Raw genomic sequence first — 13080 nt, forward strand, 5'->3', positions numbered from 1 at the left:
AGGGAAGACCACCAAAGCACTTTGGTGACAGCACTTTAGAAGTTGACTTTAGAAGATTCTCCCCTACCCATCCCCATCTTACCCTGACTTGTTTGGTTTCGTTTTCTTTTGTCCAAATCCGGGAGACTTCCTCTTTTTAGCTGGTGGGTTGGTTTAAGGACCCATGAGAATCCCAGTTGACCACTTTAAAAAAAAAAACAGCTGAGACAAAAAGTATATTTCTGTCGAACTGTTAGGGGTTGCTCCTTGGTATCCTCAGACATTGTTAGGCTTTTCCTTCTATGTCCTAGCAGCATCGGACCTCCCCTCCCACCCCTGGGTCCCTGAAATGTAGACAGTCCTGGAGCCAGGCACCCCCAGGAGCCAGCCATCCTCTCAGATGATTTAGGCATGGTACTCTGAGCAGCTGACATGCTCTCATTTATAAAATGAGGCTCACAGTAGTTTCTACCTCATTGTTGAGAAACATCATGTAAATTGTTCAATCCAGAGCCTGTCACTGAGTGAGAACCAGTAACTGTGAGCTGTTGTTATTGTAAACAGATCTTTAGCAACTTGAAAACATGGAGGCATTACCCTTTTTTTTTTTTTTTTTTTTTTTTTTTGATGGCTAAAGTAATGATAGAATTGAGTAGACCTACCCATAATTTTTCTTGTTAGTAAATTATTTCAAAATTTCAAAATGTATATGCAATAAAATTAATACTTTGTCTTCTTAGATTTTTTTTCAAATTTAACTATTTTATGATTTTTGGTTTTGTTTGTTTGTCTGCATTTATGTGCATCACGTGAAGCCTGGCACTTTGAGAAGGCCAGAAGAGGGCTTCTGATCTGGAATTAAAGTTGCAGATGGCTTGAGCCATGTGTGGATGCCAGGAATTGAACCTGGGACCTCTAGAAGAGCAACTAGTATTCTTAGGCAGAGTCATCTCTTCAGTCCCCTTCTTCTTAGATTTAAGCTGAAAACTTTCTTTCCTTCCTTGATCCTTTCCTTAGTCTATCCCATGGTGAATATTTTAATGGTACAAGAAGTGTTCCCATTAATTTTTGGTCAGTATCTCTTTCTGTTTTACAAAGAAGGAAATATTTCCACAGCCCTAGGTGTTTACAAACTAAAATCCCGTGCTGCTCAAAGTTTTAAAAAATTGTGTCATTATGTCGGCTGGAGAGATGGCTCAGCAGTTAAGAGCACTGGCTGCTCTTCCAGAGGGTCTAGGTTCAATCCCCAGCACACACATGGCAGCTTACAACTGTCCTTGGCTCCAGCTTCAGCACACTTTACATAGACATATATCTGGACACAAACCACCAATGTAAGTAGAAGGAAAAAAAACCGAGTCAGTAGAATTGTGCTGGTATCATTGCTGATTGGAGGTGGGTGTGGGAAAACAGGAATAGATAGGTTTTAAATACAAAAGCCAGGCTAGTGCTTGTGCTTGTAACCCTAGCACGGGATGAGGCTGATACATTAGGGTTATGAGGAGGGTCTTTATACATACATGTGTACACACAACATACATGTGCTCAGCACTCATGAGGCAGAGGTAAGTGGATCCCTGAGTTTGAGGCCAGCATGGTCTACATAATGAGTTTCAAACTGTCTCCCAAATCCACCATGTACATTGCATGTAGGCACACACTTGGACACACACAAGCACAAACATAATGCAAAACTAGAACTAAAGATCAAATGAGACACAGGAAGAATTTAGTTTTTCTTCATAATTATAATTCATAAAACAACAATTTATAAGTTGTATTCTTAATTTTCTGTGTTTATCTCCTTTGAGACCATCTTTCATTCTCAGCCTCTCAGGTGTTGAAATTATAGGTATAAGCCAGTGCGAATGCCCCCCCCCCCACCATACATCATTATCAAAAGCAGATAGTAAGGAACCCCCTTGCATGTATTACCACCTCTAACAGTGGTCAAGCTGCAAGATCCTCTTTCCTTGCATGGTTGCAGAAGTAGCAGAAGAGTCACTTGTCCTTTCGTTTTGTTTTGTTTTTCTGTATGTAATATGTGTGCAGCGTGTGGATGTGTTTTTGTGTGGGAGTGTGGATAGACATTGCACACATCTGCATGTGTGGAAGTCAAGGACATATTTGACTATCAGTCTTGGACTTCTGCCTGGTTTGAGACAGGTTCTTTCTTTGTTAGCTGTTGTTCTGTGTACAGCATGCTAGCTGATCCCAAAAGCTTCCAAGAATACAAACTCGGCTCCTAATGCCTATGTGGCAGGCGCTTTACCCACTGAGTTATCTCACCAGCCAGCCCTTTACTTTTGAGGATATAACTTTGTTCACAAATGAGAACTGTTATGCAGATACTCAAGTCCCTTTTCTTAGCACATGCTGCTGAGTAGTGGTGGATAAGTGGAGAGTGGGCAGGAAAGGGAGAAAAAAGAGACTTCTCCCAGAAGGCAGGGAGACAAAGACAACAAAGTTAGGAGAGAAGAAGGAAAATAGAGTCAGGGAGACTGGGCATGGACTGACAAGCAGGGAAGTCAGCCAGCAGGAGTGACAGACAAATTATTGTGACAGGCACTGGAGTATGGAGTCTAGCAGGTGAGGTCACCTCACTGGGCTCCCATTTCTTTCCTCTGGGAGGTAGTGATGCTGGAGGGTCAGATGTGGTGCAAGCTCTCTTCATGGGTCATTAGCTAGTGCTCACCCCAGGGAGTAACTGGACTTGGACCTCCTTTCTGAGTCTGTAGAGCTCCAATGTTTACCCCACTACGATGTAGCACATTCTACATGCTCATCTTAAAATTGACTTTGACTCTGGATGCAGGTAGAATCAGACATGGCTTTTTGGAGCCTGAGTCATGCCTGTGTCAGTGTGTCTCAAATTAGCAATAAAAATGCTAATGGTAGTGAGACTTTGTGAAGGAGTTGGCTACCATTGAGTGGTCCAGTTTAGCCAGATCCCAAGGGACCCAAAAGACACACACACACACACACACACACACACACACACACACACGACAAAGGAAGCCTGAGACAGCAGGCTCACTATGGACATTTGGAGTCTACAGCCAGTGCAGGGACTTCCGATGGCCTGTAGAGACATCCAGGGCTGCACCACTGTCTGCCTGTTTGGTTTGAAGCACAGAGAGATATGTTTTTGTGTCCTACCCTGTTTTAAGATCTTGAGCATAGCTTATGTTTCAGTGAAAACAATTACTTGTGTCCCTGGGCTGTGCTATAGGGCTTCTGAACAGGCTGCTTTGTCCTACATTTCTGCTGTCTTTGTTTGGGTTAGCAGGTTGTTACAGTGCACTTTTCCAGTTCTGACCTAAAAATACTTTGCTCCCTGCTAACAAGCATGGAGAGTTTTGTGTCTGAGCTTCCTAGTGGTATGTTGTGTTGTGCTGCGCTGTGCTGACCCCTCCTGAGTCTAGCTTAAACTGTTGGTGTCCTAGAGACGGGCATGGGAAGGAGCATTTGATATAAGTGTGCTGAAATTTTAATCTAGCTTGTCCATATCAGAACCCAAGCCAGGGACAAGAGGAGGGCCCTTGTCATCTGGTAGCTGCTGGCAGAGTCAATACCAAATGCTCAAGTGTGGGTGGAGAGGGAGCCATAATAATGCAGAGGCACAGAGGCAGGAGGGAGGTCCAGTGACAGATGGGAAAGGCAGGAGGATGTTGCAGGCTGGGAAGAACCTGCCACTGGACTTAGGATCAGTCAGGAACAGTCAGGTGACACAGCAGGGGCTGGGGAAGTAGGCCTTCAAGGGGTTTGGGAAGATGGAAGAGTGCAGTCCCCACCTGGAACCGGCAGGTCCTTGCCATCTGCTTCAGGAGGACCCTGAAGTTTCCCTACCATGGATAGGACTAACGGTGTCATTTTCTGGGGCCCATTTAGACTTAAGAGCAGTGTCCAAAAAGCTGCCAACAGCTACATACCCTACAAGGCACAAGATGTTCTGAGCATTGCCTGGATAACCCTGTTAATAAATGGTGGCTGGCTACTACAGGTAGGAAGTAGTCTGACTGGAGTTTCAGAAGGACCCTTACATGGCAGGCGGTGTAGAGGTGGGGGACAGATAGGTGCTGTGTGACATGGGCCTGGGTTACAGGTGCTCTGAGAGGTTTTAGAAGATGGTGGTGGTGTCTGTATTTTAGATTCTTTAGAAGGCTGTCAAGGTGACTGACTGAATGGATGAAGTGCTTGCTGGGCAAGTCTGGTGACCTGGGTTCTACCTCAGAACCCACTGTAAAGAACTGTCCTCTGACTCCCACATGCACACACCCCAACCCCAAATCATTATGCTCGTAAACACTAAAATGTAAAAATATTTAGTCATTTCCACCAATAGTAGTTATAGACTACATTAACATAGATTAATTTTTAAATGGTTTTGATTTTTATTTCTATGTATGCTACATGTGTGTAGGTGCCCACAGAGACCAGGGAGGGTGTTGAGTCTCCTGAAGTTGAAGTTCAGGCAGTTGTGAGCCCCACCCCTGCCATATGGGTGCTGGAGACCTAACTCAGGCCCTCTGCAAGAGCAGCAAGTATTCTTAACCACTCAGCCCTATCTCCTGCCCAGCAATGATCCTTAAAGGGTGATACAAGATTCCAATATATATATATTGGTTGGGAGGTTCAGGGAGAACCTGGGTTGCCTGGGTAAATAAGTACATTGTAATAGAAACTGCAAGGAAAATGTTTAGTGTTTAAGCCTTGGGAAGACTCAACATTTTTTTTAAAGAGGTTTCTCTACAATCCTTTCTCATTTAGTACCTATGATGTCAGAAGCAGAAGGAATAAATGCATCATTCAAGAGAAAGTTGCACGGTATGCTCTGGTCACATATACACCAGCCTCCAGGAGGCTCTTCTTCATATTGATGTTTTGGTCCCTAGATATCATTGGGCACCTCAGCATCCCTGTGCAGGAATTGTTACTCTGGATGGTCATGGGAGGCTGGGAGGGGTCCCATGACCTTGCAAGGGTCATCTTGCAAAGAAATCATCTTTGCTTCACTAATGTCTAGCTGGAACCAGCATATTTGCTTCTTTAAGAACACAGGAAGCACAAGACAGCAGCAGTCTCCTGCAGAAGTCAGGCCCACATATTACAGCTGCAGAGGGGCTCACACTGCCACTGCCTCAGCTTCTTAGGAACAAAGGTGTTCATAAAGAAGCATGTTTTTATTGAGATCGGGGTATCAGTCTGGCCTTGGATCATCAGTCCCCTCTCCGTGAGGAGCGCCCATCTGCTCTGTTGTCACACCTCCGAGACAGCCCCTCTTGCTATAGCCATCCAACTTTCACCAGTTGCTTCTCCCAGAACCGGCCTGAGGCCACCGCTGGCTCTGGTGTTTTTACCTTTCCACTGCAGTTCCTCTACACCCCATGACTCAGTGTTTCGGGGTGCTGGGAAAATTGGGTTCTGTGTGTGATGGTAATCAAGGGCTGTATTTAGTTAAGTGTGGTTTTGTTTTTTTTAATAATCTGAACTGTGGGTGAGGGTCTGAGTTACAAGAGGGATGGAATGGCTTTCAGCAAGTTCACATTGTGGGAAATAAGACTTTTCCTCTAAGCTCACAGTATGAGGAACGCATGAGGCAGTTCCAGACTGACTTGAGAATATTCTGAGCATGACCTCATCAGCTGGAACAGAGAGGAGCTAAAACACGAAGCCCTCTCCTTTGCAAAGGGTCTGTTTTACAGATCTGCGCATTGTGCAGATTCCTCTAGCCAGAAGAAATCTCAAAGGGGCCACCAAGGAAATAAAGTTACATTGGCAGGGCTTAAGTCCTTGGAATGAGCACAGGAAATGGGACTGTGTGCTCAGGGACATACCCTTTTCTGTCCCTCCCCCACAAGGAAGTGTCTCCCAGGGCCCAAGATGAGGGCCAGAGTGAGTGCCGTGCAGCTGGCTGCCCCACACTTCACAGAGACCTGGGGACCTGTGCCAACAGGAAGGCAGGAGCTTCCTGGAGATGTTTTTCCTGGAGGTGAATTCTCCTATCTCCACGAGACAGGGAAGTCTCCTGCCCCTGGGTCTCAGAGCAGCCACTGTCACTCCTCACTCCTCACAGCAGTCTAGCCCAGATATGCCACATCCAAGGATCTTCTGTAAACAGTTTTCATCAGTGACTCAACCTTTGAAAGGGATTTCTTTTTATTTTAATAAAAAGGATCTTTAACTTATACTCAGAGACCCCTTTTTCCTAGAGTACTGTCCAAACAAGTAAATCACGCAGTTTCGTGGCATGGTTCCAACTGAACTTCTCAATAGTCTGATGCCCTCCGAGTGGAGCTGGGTTTTTAGCACTTTGGAGGCAGTTTTCAGATGGCACCAATTCGTGATGCTTCCGTAGGCTGATTAGCAGCTCTTGCTGAGTGTCGCTGATGGGCAGCAACCCCCTTACTAACTTACAGTAAGAGAACAGAATGGTCTTAAAGGGGACAACGAGCACATTTAAAAATCCAAGTTAAATATATTTAAAATGTCATTCAGAAGGACACAGCAGAGAGTGCTTGTGGTAGAGAAGAGAATGAATCAGTAGTACATGTTGAGAATTGTCTGAGAATGCTGTCATAGACTTGCTGAGAGTCTGGAAGGGGAGCTCTTTGAGCATCTTTGTGTGTAAAGCTTTTGGGCTTGGTGCTGGGGTGGTTTTCTGACAGGGACTGGCAGAAAGGTAGTGTCTTGAGTACGGCTGCCTGAGATAAAGACAGTAATGCGGTACTGTCACTGTGGCCAGTTGTGACATCAGCCTGGACTGGGAACGGGCTGGAAGGCTTCTGCTGAACTGAGGCTGCACTCAGTGTCTCCATCCAGAGGCATGCATGAGCAATACTTCCCTTAGGGCTTTGGCTGTTAACTCCAGGATTGGGGGATGGGGTGGGGGCCAGACAGAGGCTATCCTTTTGGATCCAGGCAGCTGCAGGACAGTTTTGTATCAAGGCTTTACCCCCACCTACATAGTCAGCTACCTCAGCCTTGGGGACAGGCCTGCTTCACTCCTCACCTCTGGGCAGAATGTGTCCTGCTTACTCCAGGTGTTTTCCAGGCCACTTCCCCTGCTTATGTAACTGATCAAATCCAGATGCAACAGAATGCTTGATAGAAGAGGTCAAATGGCATTTGAGAAGAAAAGCACTCTGTACACATGACACAGCATTCATTTCCTGTATGGGCCCAGCCTTCCAAAGCACTGTGCTGCTGGCCCCGAGTTGGGACATGCAGGGAAACACACAAGTACTCTTTCAGGACAGTGGGAGGATCCTCTCCTCAGAGCTGCTCATTTAAATTGTCTGTTATGTAAGCATCCTGGCTTCTACTTACATGTTACTTCTAGTGTTGGGATTGGGAGCTGATTATAAAAAGAGCCTGGTCATGTTAACAAAGAGCTGTAAGAGAGGAGAGCGTAAGGAAAGCTGGAAGCCTGAGACCCTCCACACCTACTCATTTGCTGCTCACAGCCTGGTGTAGTTTCTTCTGGTTCTCTTCACTTTTTATACAATTGGGGTATTACTGTATATGCCAGGATATAAAATTTTAATAAATGTGTTATGAACACATTCCCAAGCCATTAGAGAGTTTTTGAATGAAAGTATTTTGTTTATTTATTTGTGGTACTGGGAATCAAATCCAGGGCCTGCACATTCCAGGCTGGTGTCCTGCCACTGAGCCCTGTCTAAAACATCCCAAGGAGATTTGAAATGTCCTGTTTTACGGATGGAGCGTAGCTTGGCTTAACTTGATCAGTGGGTATTCAGGACCTTCCTATGCTTTTCTGTCTTTTAAATTGGTGCACACATGTCATTGTTTGTATATCTTGGGATATATCTTGAAAGATTCTGAGACTGTGAGGTGATTTGTATTGCACACCGTCCCACAGTGCACAGTGCTGCAGGCACTTGTAGAGGGCCGCCTGCCATCATGATGTCTCACCCGCATGCCTGCCACTGTCTAGAAGGGCCCACCAGTGTAAAGGATCCAAGTTTTCAGTTCCTAAAGCTTCACACTTTCCACGTCTAATGAGGATTTTAGTTTTTCATGAATTGTTTTTTTTTTTTTTTTTTTTTTTTTTTTTTTTTTTTTACGGGTCTTGTTCATGTCTTAGACATGTCTGTTTTCCCTCCCTCTCTTTCTTGTTCATTTTTTGAGACCGTATCTTACTGTGTAGCACTTACCTAGCCTAGAACACACTCCATGGCCCAGGATGGCCTCAAATCACTTTGTGACTGTGATGGTTTGTATATGCCTGGCCCAGGGAATAGCACTACTGGAAGGTGATGATGCCCTGTTGGAGTAGGTGTGTCACTGTGGGTGTGGGCTTTAAGACCCTCATCCTAGCTGCTTAGAAGTCAGTATTCTGCTAGCAGCCTTCAGATGATGTTGAACTCTCAGGTCTACCTGCCTGGATGCTGCCATGTTCCTGCCTTGATGATAATGGTCTGAACTTCTGAACCTGTAAACCAGCTCCAATTAAATGTTATCCTTATAAGAGTTGCCTTGGTCGTGGTATCTATTCACAGCAGTAAATCCGTAACTAAGATAGAGAAGTTGGTACCAGGGACTAGAATATTACTGTGATAGGCTTGACCATGCTTTTGTTTGGAAGAATGTGGATTTTAGGACTTTGGATTTGGAAAACCGTGGGATGCTTTAAATGGGGCTTAATGGGCCATCCTAGTAGGAATATGGACGACACTGGTGCTCGGGGTCATTTGAACTGTGTAGGCCTGCTGGCCCAAAGGTTTTAGTGCAGAAGAACTTTAATATGTGTTAAGAGAACTTTAATATGTGTTAAGAGACTGTTTAGTGATGTTTTGATGAAGAAAGTAGCTGCTTTTTGCCATTGTCTGAAGAGACAGCCTGAGGCTAAATTAAAGAGCTAAGGAATTAGTGGTGATTAAGAAGAGACCAGCATCACTGAGGTGAAATTTTCTGGGAAGTGTGCTCTGAGAGTACAAAGAAGATCCAGAAATAGACAAGGATATACCTTGTGCTGCAGCTGTATGTGGTAATGTGTAAGAGTCAACCAGGTGGTACTGGTTTTGAAGGCATGAAGTGGTCATGAAGAGCAGCTGAGGCTTGGCACTGTGAGAGGCTGTGGAAGGCCATTGATGAAGGTGCTGCCTCAGTTGTAGTTGACAGCCCAGGACTAAAGGGGTCATGCAAAGGAGTTGAGCCTTGACACGATGAAGAGAGCATATGACAGGCTAATTTGTGAAGTCTAGTTGCTGCAGAAGACCCCAGTGTATTGGAGATGTCAGTGCCATGGGATGAACATCAAGAACAACAGCAGCAGTGGATCAACTTGAGCTTAGAGTGCTACAGAGGACAGAGCTGGAGAAGTGACACCAGCCCTTTGGAGGAGCCCAGAAGATCATGTGTGGATCCCAGACATTGAAACAAGAAGCTGTAACATTGAAGTTGCCTTGGAGACTTCAAGATGTTCAAGATGCCAGGGCCATGGGCTATATGCTGAAGAAAGCTGCTAACTTAGTAGAACCAGCCCAGGAGAAAAAAATGGTTGCAGATCTGAGGACCGAGTTGACATCAGACATGGAGATGCAGAGTTTGGAGTTTGCCTAGTTTTTGCCCCGAGTTTGTCTTGTCTTGCTTTGGGCATTACAGTTATGTGATGGGATGAATCTCAGAAGAGACTTTGAACTTTGGACTTTTAACACTGTTGAGACTGCTATAGACTATGGGGACTTTTGAGGTTAGACTAAATGTATTTTGCATTATGCTATGTTTAGGTATGGCCCCATAGACTCATATGTTTGAACAAGCCTATGGGTGCCAGGACATGGCGGTATTAGAAGGTGTGGGCCTTTTGGAGTAGTTGTGGCCTTGTTGGAATAGGTGTGTCACTGTGGGTATGGGCTTTAAGACCCTCATCCAAGTTGTCTGGAAGTCAGTCTTCTCCCAGCAACTTTCTGATGAAGATGTATCTCAGCTCTTCCTGCACCAAACCTACTTAGAAGTTGTCATATTCCCACCTTGATGATGATAGACTGAACCTCTGAACCTATAAGCCAGCCTCAATTAAATGTTGTCCTTATAAGAGTTGTCTTAGTCATGGTATCTGTTCACAGTAGTAAAACCCTAACTAAGACAGAAGTTAGTACTGGGAGTGGGGTATTCCTGTAACAGCCTGACCATGTTTTGGGCAGGACTGTGGAAGGACTTTGGAACTTTGAGCTAGAAAACCCATTGGGATGTTAAGAGCACTGTGGGATGTTCTGTAGGAGCTTGGAAGATAATGTTGAGAACAGTGCAAATGATGGAGGACTGGCTTGTAAAATTTCAGAGGGAAGATTAAAGACTCCTTATCAGGGCTGATGCTGTGTTGATTGAGAAGATTCTGTGTTTTGGTTAGCTGGGATTGAAGAATCAGCTGTGATTAACAAGTTACCAGAACCATTAAAGAAACCTTTGTATTACTGGGATGATTGATGCTGGTTAACTGGTACTAAGAAATTAGCAATCATTAAGAAGAGACCAGCATCATTAAGGTGAAATCTTCTGCAGAGTGTTTCCTGAGAGCACAAAGAAGCTGTGTTCCAGAGGTATCCATGGTTGTACCTCATGTTGCCAGCCAGATCTGGTAATGTGTAAGAGTCATCCAGGTGGTACTGGTTTTGAAACATGAAGGGGTATCATGTAATGCCTGGCACTATGAGAGGCCATGAGAGACCATTGGTGAAGGTACAACCTCAGTGGCAGTTGAAGACCAAGGACTGAAGGGTTCATGCAGAGAAGTTGGTGCTTGATACCATGAAAAGAGTGTATGAGAGGCTATTTGTGAAAGTGCCATCCAGCTGCAGTAGAAGACAGCAGTGTTTTGGAGATGCCGGTACCATGAGATGGCCACCAAGAACAGCAGCAGCAGTGGAGAACAGGCAGCTGGAGCCTAGAAGACAAGGTGTGTGCTATAGAGGGCAGAGCTGGAGAAGTGACCCAAGCCCTTGGAAGGAGCCCAGAAGATCGTGAGAGGATCTCAGACATTGGACAGAGTTTGATTTTGCTTTTGATTGTGACTGTGCCCTGATATTTTTCCCCTCTTGAAGAAAGTATTTTAGTGGAGCCCGCAGTTAAAGAGACTTTGAATTGTAAAAAGACTTTAAACTTTAAAAGAGGGTATTTTAAAGGGATTAAAATTTTAATATGTAAGAACTTGTAAAGACCTTGGGACTTTTAAAGTTATATAGATCTTGGGGATGAATAAGAAAGTAAGGTTTTAGGCTCAATAGTGATGTGTTTGTGTGACAAATTGACAAGGGATCAGTTGTACTGGCTGGTTTTGTGTGTCAACTTGACACAAGCTGGAGTTATCACAAAGAAAGGACCCTTGAGGAAATGCCTCCATGAGATCCAGCTGTAAGACATTTTCTCAATTAGTGATCAAAGGGGGAGAGCCCAGTCCATTGTGGGTGGTGCCATCCCCGGTCTGGTGGTCCAGGATTCTATAAGAGAGCAAACTGAGCAAGCCAGGGGAAGCAATCTACCTCTGCATCAGCTCCTGCCTCCAAGTTCCTGCCTGTGTGAGTTCCAGTCCTGACTTCCTTTGGTAATAAACAGCATGTGGAAGTGTAAGCTGAATAAACCCTTTCCTCCCCATCTTGCTTCTTGGCCATGATATTTTGTGCAGAAATAGAAACACTGACTAAGACAGTGACCCAGGCTGGCCTTAAACTTGAGGCACTTTTCCTGCTGGCCTCCCTAATGGGAACTACAGATGGCTTTCCATCATTTTTTTAATATTATTTTAGGTGAATGCAGTCAGGCTTAACCCCAAAATAGGTATTACTGCCCAAGAAAACGAACGATGTTTTGGGGGGGGGGGTGGCAATGGATAGCTCTCTAAATCTATATGGAGACATAGTGATTGTTATTGTTTGTATGGGAGTTTTCTACTCTTTTGCAAGTTTTCTGCTCTTCTGAAGTCCAAACTCTTGCGCAAGTTTGATTTCTTACTGTGACCTCACTCAAGTGGAATTGACATTTCACTCCATAGGTCTGCATGGCTGTGCCTTCTTGAGGAGACTGGCCTGCTGAGAAAAGCCCTTCTACAAACTGTTATCATTAAGGTGTCCTAGACCGTTGGCATACAGGTTAAGGTTAAAAAGCGGAAGAAGGAATGGGAAAATGTCTGAGCCATATACATGTGTCGTGCAAACGCTGCCGGTCACCTCCAGCCTCAGATGGGACAGACACAGAGAGGAAGCTTTAGTATTTCAGAATGCAAGAGACTGCTAGGGCCTTCACAGGCTAAAAATGTGTAAGGATGGCCATATCTGAGTGAGAAGGGAGGGGAAAGCTGGCAGGAACGTAGAGAGTCAGTCTCCTGTGAGAACAGCTAGCTGTCTTGGCAGAATCAGTAGGGCAGTTTGAAGTAGAGGAAAGAGATCACAAAAGCCAGCTCTTACCCCAGCATAGAGAGGGCTGGGATGGCAGGTGTTTGGTTATTTATATCAATGTTGATATAGTTAAGTGTTTTAAGCTAGCTGTAGTGGCACAGGCTACCCCTGCACCTGAGAGGATGAATCAGGAGTTTAAGGACAGCCAAGGTTACAAGAAACCTTGTTTGGAAAAACAAAATGGGAAAAGAAAAAGCAAAAAACAAAAAGTATTTTAAAGAATGTATACTCCATACTGAAGATAGTGGCAGATTATAGACATGTACTGTGTCTATTGCTGAGAAAATTCATATTGGATTAGTGAGTTTTATCACGTTTATTTGGGGGATGTATTTGTGTGTGTGCATATGCTCTGGTGGGTACAGAGGTCAGAAAGCAGCTTTCTGGAGTCAGTTCTCTCCAATGAATGCATGGGTTCTGGGATCAAACTCAGCTTGTCAGATTTGGCAGCTGTTGCTTTTACCTGCTGAGCCATCTTGTCTGCCTGCCTGAATGAATTTGCAGGCTTAAACTATTTGGGCACAGGTTTGCCTTAGTTCCTTTTCTGTTGTGGTGACAGAAACCATGAACAAGGCAACTCATAAAAGAAAATGTTTAATTTGGGCTCATGGTTCTAGAGGGTTAGAGTCCATGACCATCATGGTGGAGGGTATGGCAGACAAGCAGGCATGGCACAGGAACA

General features: G+C 44.8%; 1 protein-coding gene across 2 annotated transcripts in view; it reads left to right on the forward strand.

Annotated features, from left to right (window-relative positions):
- ABL1 (ABL proto-oncogene 1, non-receptor tyrosine kinase) overlaps window positions 1-13080 on the forward strand; it is a 101386-nt gene that overhangs the window by 65460 nt on the left and 22846 nt on the right. The window lies entirely within an intron of this gene.

The sequence above is a fragment of the Micromys minutus genome (assembly GCF_963924665.1).
Source record: "Micromys minutus genome assembly, chromosome: 13".
NCBI classification, from domain to species: Eukaryota; Metazoa; Chordata; class Mammalia; order Rodentia; family Muridae; genus Micromys; species Micromys minutus.